This window comes from Mercenaria mercenaria, chromosome 3 (assembly GCF_021730395.1).
Source record: "Mercenaria mercenaria strain notata chromosome 3, MADL_Memer_1, whole genome shotgun sequence".
NCBI lineage: Eukaryota > Metazoa > Mollusca > Bivalvia > Venerida > Veneridae > Mercenaria > Mercenaria mercenaria.
In genome coordinates, this window is record NC_069363.1 from 56,150,473 (window position 1) to 56,159,672 (window position 9,200).

The 9,200-nt window shown below is 35.7% G+C and overlaps 1 long non-coding RNA gene across 4 annotated transcripts in view; it reads left to right on the forward strand.

Annotated features, from left to right (window-relative positions):
* LOC123524661 (uncharacterized) overlaps positions 1–8,434 on the forward strand; it is a 95,165-nt gene extending 86,731 nt beyond the window's left edge. Inside the window, exons 10-12 of one of the 4 annotated variants that reach the window (XR_008370237.1) lie at positions 2,457–2,601; positions 3,488–3,612; positions 8,179–8,434. This is a non-coding gene — a long non-coding RNA (uncharacterized LOC123524661). Of the gene's footprint in view, positions 1–2,456; positions 3,465–3,487; positions 3,613–8,178 lie in introns of those variants that run through there. The other 3 variants (XR_008370239.1, XR_008370238.1, XR_008370236.1) reach the window with 3 other exon arrangements.
* Positions 8,435–9,200: the final 766 nt, after the last annotated feature.

Genomic DNA, 9,200 nt, shown 5'->3' on the forward strand with positions numbered 1-9,200 from the left:
AACTTCTTTAAAATGCAGGGATTTGGACTGTTAAATCCATAGATTATACTAGACAACCCCCAAGGTGTGCTGGGTATTTTCTTGGCAGTTTGACTGAAAAGTCCATATAATCTTCTATGTCTGTTCGTTCTGTGGAGCTGGAACTGTTAAGAATTTTTAACTGGAAGAATGTACGAGACCAGTGAAAATTTTGACACTAGAAAACAGATTTGTTTACAAATGAAGGTAGTGACCTGTAATGATTCAACAATTTTTCCTGTGATTACTACTCTTGTAAGGCAATTCAACATTCCTCGGACATAAATATAGTTCAAGTTGTGTGATTTTAAAATCTTAAATCGAGAATAAATGATTTGTCGATTTTTATACGCCCATCTGAAAGAAGGGACGTATTATGGGAACGCCCGTAGCGGGCGGACAGCATCCACGAATTTTGTCCAGAGCATTTCTTCTTCATGCATTGAGAGATTTTGATGTAACTTGGCACAAATGTTCACCATCATGAGACGGAGTGTCATGCGCAATAACCAGGACCCTAGGTCTAAGGGTCAAGGTCACACTTTGAGGTCAAATTCAAGAATGACTTTGTCTGGAGCATTTCTTCTTCATGCATGAAGGGATTTTGTTGTAACTTTGCACAAATGCTCACCACCATGAGACAGAGTGTAATGCGCAAGAACCAGGTCCTTAGGTCTTAGGTCAAGGTCACACTTAGAGGCTAAAGGTCAGATACCAGAATGACTGTCTGGAGCAATTCTTTTTCATGCATGGAGGGATTTTGATTTAACTTGGCACAGTTGTTAACCATCATGAGACAGAGTATCGTGCTTACGAACCAGGTCTGTAGGTCTATGGTCACACTTAAAGGTCAAAGGTCAGATACAAGAATGACAACTTTTTCCCTGGGGCATTTCTTCTTCATGCATGGATGGATTTTGATGTAACTTGTTCACCATCATGAGACGGAGTGTGAAATGCAAGAACCAGGTCCCTAGGTCTAAGGTCTAGATCAGACTTAGAGGTCACAGGTCAGAAACAAGAGTTACAACTTAACAAGCTCTTGACAGGCGTATTTTGTGACTATGGCACCCTTGTTGTTACTGGTCCACTACTTTAAGACTTTTGAGTTTCTCTAACCAGACTGGATTTTTTTCATTTATGCATTGGTTGAAAACTACTCTTTAAATAGCAGTTCTGCTCCATTAGTAGTTAGTAACCAGCTTGGGTAACGTTTGCAATACACAAGACTAGTTAATAAGTACAGTAAAACTTTGTTCGCTGGGAACTCAAATAATTCGAACACTAACCTTCGTTTCAACTCGTAATCAAAACCCAACAAAATTCCTGTATACTGTTTATTGTATACTGATAACTCGAACTAATTTTGCTGGTCCCTTCAAGTGTGAGCGAACAAAGTTTGAGTGTAACAGGCTTTAAGAGGACTAACCTAGAGGTGTATAGTGTTAGGGAAATAGTCTCCATAGAGGGGAATAGTCTACCTAGAGGGGAATGTTCAACAATTTTGAAGTAACTGAGGGGAATGTTCTACAATTTTGAAGTAACTGTGAAACCCACTGCTGTAAGATAGAATTTCATCTATTCTCTACCGACCAAACTTTCAAATTACTAAAGGGTAATAATTATATTTCACTTTTCAAAAGGTTAACAATATAGGAGTGGCTTACATTAAGCTGTTTGATGACTCCTTAATTAGCGAACCATTTAACAGGTAAAAATCGCTTTTCAAAGAGTGGTCTTATGTAGTATTAATGTTTTATCAATTTATCACAAGTTTTGTCATATTTACTCTATTTATGAATAGATTAAGGTATATGGTATATGACAGGCACGTGCCCAAAAGGCAGGTGAGAAACAGTCTGTGCTAAAACCGCAGCAGATGTTTTCGTACATTTTATCTTCATCTTCAAAATTGATTTATTGTAATATTAAACATACAGGGAAATAAAGCATTCTTGCGTCTCAAAGATCTACTCATTTACTTCACTGGATTTATAATATTTGCCCAAAGTTTATATGATAAGCTTAGTTATCTTGTACTCAGATATGAAGCAATGACAATACAATTATGGTTGGAGTTTATGACACCATACCGTTTAGTGTGTTTATTAAACATTTAGCCTTATTTGGAATTCATGCATAATACAGCAGCTGATTTAACATTTGTCCAGCTAGATAAGAAATTTATTACTGATAAACCCCTGCCTAAGGAATGCAAAATTTTAACTCTCATATCACAATCTTTTATCTCAAAAATTGCACTGTACCACCCTCGATGAATGTTGTTGTTGTTGTGTGTTTAAAGTCACACCAACCAACTTTGGTCATACAGCAACCTCTCCAGCTTTTGATGGTGGAGGAAGACTCCAGGTGCCCCTCCAGGCATTATAACTACAGGCATGGGTGGGCACCTGAAAAGAAACTCTCAACCATTGCAGACTGGCTGGATGGCTTCCTCATAGAAAATTCTACAGCCCAATCAAGGTTTCGATCCCACATGTGGAAGTGGCAGGTGATTTGAAATCAGCAACCCTAATGACTCGCCTAGACAAATAAAACTGAAGACTGCATGATTCAGTACCAGTAAGTTATGGTTCTTCTAGCATTTGAAGATGTATAGATTTCACAAGCTAAATTTGTAACCTCAACCAGAAAGATTGAAAAAAGCATTTTGCACTGTTCACTTGTTTGTGAAAAGGGTAAAACACTTAAAAAAAAAAAAAAAAAAAAAGGTAATAGGAAAAAAAAGTATTACTGTAGCAAAGATAAGATCATACTGATCAGCAATAATATTATTGGCAATTTTCTTGTGTTAATTGAGCCGTGCCATGAGAAAACCAACATAGTGGGTGTGCGACCAGCATGGATCCAGACCAGCCTGCGCATCCGCGCAGTCTGGTCAGGATCCATGCTGTTCGCTAACAGTTTCTCCAATTCCAATAGGCTTCAAAAGCAAACAGCATGGAGCCTGACCAGACTGCGTGGATGTGCAGTCTGGTCTGGATCCATGCTGGTCGCAAAGCCACTATGCTGGTTTTCCCATGGCACGGCTCAATTTATTATACAGACTATAAATGTTATCTTACAGCATTTTATTACAAATATTTCAACTTTTTTGCCTGTTCTTATGCATTTGAAGTTAAATATTCATGTCGCTTTCAATTTTGATGTAGATATTTTATGTTGATTTAATTTTACTTATCTTTTTGTATATGCCTGCTTAATTTGAATTTTTATACAAAAAATTCTTGTCTGATTTATGAAGAATGCTGAAATATCATTTTGTTACATAGTTATTATGTTTAGTATAAGAAGTACAAAATTTATAAAAAAAAAAAAATTGTACCTTTTACACAGTCTTTTTGTTATTGTCCGGCCAGTTATGTTTAGTATAAGAAGTAAAGTGTTTATAAATGTTGTAATTTTTACACAGTCATTATGTTATTGTCTTGTCTTCTATTTAAACCAGAAGTGATGGCGTAACGTCATTTATCCGGAAAACATAGAATAAAGCCTGGATTCGGCGGACGGAAATGAAATTAATCATTTCATGAATAAATGGCAACCTGCAACTAAATTTATTACAATGGCACTGTTAGTATCTTTCTAAAGTTAAATATGATATTAAAACATTTGACAGGCGTTAAATAATTCAGAATAATGCCTGAAAATTAGCTTGAAATGTGCGGTTCACTTTAATTATGGTCAGATATCTCAAACATAAGCACACAGACCTATCCATTTTATTTCACCAAATTATAGACCATATATTTATTTAAGACTGAGAAAATTAATTAAATCTACATTGTAGAAAAATTTCTATTTGCGAAAATGTTATGAAAGTTGCGATTTTCCCATAGACTTCCATTTATATGAAAAATTGCATGAGGTCCAAATTTTTCAGATCAGTCTAGCTAAAATTCAAGCACACAACCCTATCTTTTTTATTTGCTGAATTTTCTAAGTATATTCTGAACTTTTGAAAAATCAGTTTAATCAAATTCTACATTGTAGAGAAAATTTGGATAAAAAATTTCGATAAAAACGTGCAGAACTACCTTAATATTGATATAGTTTATTGTTGAAAATTTGAAGGGTTTAACAATTTAAATTATTTGTACAAAAACCAGATCCATGGAAAAGTTAGTACTAGAGCATACTCAACCCCTAAAAACTATTTTGTACGATTAAATGATACTTTGGACCAAAATAGACTGAATTGGATACTTAAAATATTCTATAAGAGTTGTCCCCCTTTTAAAAAGGAATGCCATTTGTAAAGGTATGAAAGTAAACAATTGTCAAAAACGATGTTTAACCAGGTTATGTAAAGTTTAAGCACTGGGTCATTGTTGCAAACGCAGCTTATTAAAAATGGTGAGTTTTTAAAGGCGTTGAACTGTCCAGAAGCCCCTTCATGCAGGCCCTTTCCGGAATTCAATACATATATGAGTAAATTGACAATGGTTTTGTTTGTTTGTTTGTTTGTTTTGGGTTTAACGCCGTTTTTCAACAGTATTTCAGTCATGTAACGGCGGGCAGTTAACCTAACCGGTGTTCCTGGATTCTGTACCAGTACAAACCTGTTCTCCGCAAGTAACTGCCAACTTTCCCACATGAATCAGAGGTGAAGGACTAATGATTTCAGACACAGTGTCGTTTATCAAATAGTCACGGAGAACATACGCCCCGCCCAAGGATCGAACTCGCGATTCGTAGACCAACGCTTTTACCTACTGAGCTAAGCGGGCGGGCTCAATGGTTTTGTAGAATAATATTTAATTTTTTATATGCTGTATAATATTCATGTAAAACAATTCTTTCTTTCTGTGATTGGTGATTTGAAGTTTTTTCTCTGAAACATGGACCTAACTCTTCATTTTATCATTTCTTTTTATAACTGATACGTATTCAGTGGAGACTTGGCATTTTTAGACCATGTTATTATTTGTTATTATAAAATCATCATTGAAATTGAATAAAAATACTCTTTAAAAAAATGGAATAAAAAAAATAATGTATAAAGCCCCCGTTTCATGACATGTAGTAATTTAAAACTGAGAAAGCTAAACACACCCATAACTTTTTGTTGTAAATAATATTGATAGTGGGGAAGACCCGAGTACCTGCTAATTGGTTATTTGATACTTCAAACATATGCCGTTATATCAGATGATGTTTTAATAGCCTACCCTCTCCAATCAATAATACTGTCATTTTCATACAGTTACTATTATTTGCATTTGTATAACTAAAGTTCTTAAGAGTGTCCACTGGCTTATAGGTACCATATTGTAAAGCTGTTATTGAAATAGACTGGAATGATTAATGATTTATCTCGGCAAGTCAGTTATAAACCAATGTCATTGGCTACATCTTCCACACTAAAGGAAAATAACTATCTTCATGTTGTCTTTTCCATCAGTACATTAATTATTAATTTAGTGGGTTTAAGAACTGCAGATTTCATTATCAGAATTATTTCCCTTTAAATCTTGCTTTTAAAGAGGTATGCGGTATCTGCCCGTTTAGCGCAATTTAGCAAGCGTACAGATAGATACACAGCTCGCAGAATTATGAGTTTGATCCCTGGGTGACGTGCGTGTTCTCCGTGACGATTTGATAAAAAGGCATAGTGTCCAAAATAATTTGACCCCCACCTCTGATTTATATGAAGTTCGCAGTTATCAGTAGTTGACCCGTTAGGACAAGTACAGAGTTGGAATAACTGCCTGTTCCTTGTTTTTAAATTACATAACTTGATTAAGTTTCTGCAATACCTTATTCCTCTAATACCCTCGCTAAAACCTGGCGACTCTGACAAAAACAATTCTTCGGCGGGGATACCAATTCAACGAAATTGCTTGCTCCTATAATGTTTTCATGATACCATCTATGTAACTTGACCAGGAGCCACAGCATGTGCCCTTGACATTGGTCATTTGAAACCAGGAGGATTTCAGTCATATTTTCAACGAAAAAAAAATTGAGAGTAGGTTGCTACTAGACATTGTGAGAGGTCCAAATCAGCTGGCTGCTCGATCTCAGCATTACTATTTAGACAGTCTCTTGAAACAATGTGATGCATGAAAAAAGAACAGAAATGCATGACAGTCGGTTCCTATAAATACGATTATTAGTTTCAGCGAATAACAAAAAGAGTAGAAGGCAACAAAACATTTATTTTATTTTAAAGAGGTGCTTTTAGAGAAATCGTGTCCAGTATGTCATTCTTTGTCTGTTCTCAAACATGCGCAGTATCTTGAAAGTAAGGCGACTGATGCAATTCTAGAAAATATGTCTATATTTTGTATTGCGACTTGCACTTTATAAGGTATCAGATTGAAAACACGATAGCATTTTTAGCTCATCTGATTTTTTGAAAAAAAAATGATGAGTTATTGTCATCACTTGAGCGGTTGTCGGCGTCGGCGTCGGCGTCGGCGTCGGCGTTGCCTGGTTAAGTTTTATGTTTAGGTCAGCTTTTCTCCTAAACTATCAAAGCTATTGCTTTGAAACTTGGAATACTTGTTCACCATCATAAGCTGACCCTGTATAGCAAGAAACATAACTCCATCTTGCTTTTTGCAAGATTTATGGCCCCTTTTGTACTTAGAAAATATCAGATTTCTTGGTTAAGTTTTATGTTTAGGTCAACTTTTCTCCTAAACTATCAAAGCTATTGCTTTGAAACTTGGAATACTTGTTCACCATCATAAGCAGACCCTGTACGTCAAGAATCATAACTCCATCTTGCTTTTTGCAAGATTTATTGCCCCTTTTGGACTTAGAAAATCAGTTTTCTTGGTTAAGTTTTATGTTTAGGTCAGCTTTTATCCTAAACTATCAAAGCTATTGCTTTAAAACTTGCAACACTTGTTTACCATCATAAGTTGACCTGTATAGCAAGAAACATAACTCCGTCCTGCTTTTTGCAAGATTTATGGCCCCTTTTTGACTTAGAAAATATCAGATTTCTTGGTTAAGTTTTATGTTTAGGTCAACTTTTTCTCTTAAACTATCAAAGCTATTGCTTTGAAACTTGCAACACTTGTTCACCATCATAAGCTGACCCTGTACAGCAAGCAACATAACTCAATCCTGCTTTTTGCAATAATTATTGCCCCTTTTTGACTTAGAAAATCATTTTCTTGGTTGAGTATTATGTTTAAGTCAACTTTTCTCATAAACTATTAAAGCTATTGCTTTAAAACTTGCAACAGTTTTTCACCATCATAAGTGGACACTGTACATCAAGAAACATAACTCTATCCTGCTTTTTGCAAGAATGATGGCCCTTTTTAGACTTAGAAAATCATGGGTAGGACAATATTTCTATTACACAAAAAAAATCAGATGAGCGTCAGCATCCGCAAGGCGGTGCTCTTGTTAAATGTTACCATAAAGAGAATTTAATTTTACATTGGATTTTTTTTTTGTATAGACTGCATTGCCCTGTGATTTGGAAAGTAAGATCTTATAAAATTTTTAGAAGAAACGCAGACGCAGACCACTTTGCTCGTGTTACCGTTTTGCATGTCTAGTCTCTTAAAGATTCGTCTGCTGCTGTATTACCGTTATCCTATTCTTGCTTGTATACGTAATTAATCGGTCATAAAACGTTTCTAAATCTAGGCAAATAGATCCGTCTGCTTTAAAAAACAGACTGGTTCAGTGTACCATTTTACAGGTAAAACACGATGTTTTATCAAGTGTTGATGAACCGTAGAGTAGGCCCAGTCTCACCAGGTGTAATTGTTATGTAACAGTTTATCCAGCTGCGGTGTCTGTTTGAAATAAATTCATCACTTTTTTACTTTTGATTATTTGAACGGAACACATTTAAATTAAAAAGCCTTTGATAATGTTAGTTTTGTAATCGTTCAAAACTTTATAGTATTGAATGAATATTTAAGTGTTCGAACTGAATTCAAACCACCTAGGATGATTTAGACAGCATAATTGGTATTAGCATGGTGTTAGAGTATTATTTATTTAATATGAATGTTCTTTTTGTACTTCAATTTTTTTTTTAATTAATAATGGCTTGAAACAGCCATAGCTTATAAAACCAGATGAGATATCTAGAACAGTCACATCTCGACTTTGAAAGGGAATGATGATAACATACTGTATACTGACTCATATCTATCTCAACAGAGTCGCAACTGAAAAGAATAGAACTTCCAGAAAGTGCTATCAAAGAGGATATTAATCTGGAGTACCTGTCCAGTACTATAAGTTCAGACCGGGAACCAGGCTACGAGGATATGCCGTAATACAAATTGGCTAGGTGCTATGGAGATCGTATCCAGCGGCCAAGGTCGTATACCAAAGACCTTTAGTGTCTTGTAAGCATGTGATGTTTGAGTTTTTATCGTTTACTGATGAAAGAAAATAAAATTTGGCGATTCCAGTGTGTTTTAGTCTAGTTTTGTTCCATCTTCGACAGTGGTCTTGGCGTTGACCGGTTGGTTAGCAGACAAGACAGTTCTTAAATATAGTTTCTGCGTTACTGTTGCATCGCTTACTTAATGAAAAAGGTATCGGGTTGTAGAAAAAAATCGCGGACAAGAATTAAATTGCCACGTGTGAATTTAAACACACACATCTCGTAACCGGTCCAAACATCTTTTTAACTGAAATGGTTGATATGAGGTCGCTATTGTATAAAACTAAAAAAAACGTTTAGAAGAAAACGCTGGCAGAACAAACGGTAGAATATCTATGTTGTGTCTGTGGCGATACTGTAATTGTTAAACAGATGTAACGTTACAGTAATCAAAGATGTAAGATAACCTTATTTTACAGAACTACAGGTGCGAATGTTATGTAACAGTTTTGTATGTCTGCCATTTGAACCTAAATGACTTAGTTTCTGATTTTTGCTTCAAACTTTGGCATCGTATTTCTATGGGAAAAGGCTTGGCAAAAAATGTCGTGAGCACAGCTTCTTCAAACAAAATGTGTGTCAATACAGTGTATCATTGAACAAATACGTATAAAATATTTCATATTTAAAAGAACCCAGATAGCAGACATGCGTTGGCCCAACGTTGGGCCAACGGCAGACTCTTCGTTGGCCCAACGAAGATTTCCAACGTTGGCCCAACGCCATTTTGCTAATTGGCGCAACGTTGGCCCAACGGTTGGTACACCGTTGTCCCAACGACTGGAATCCT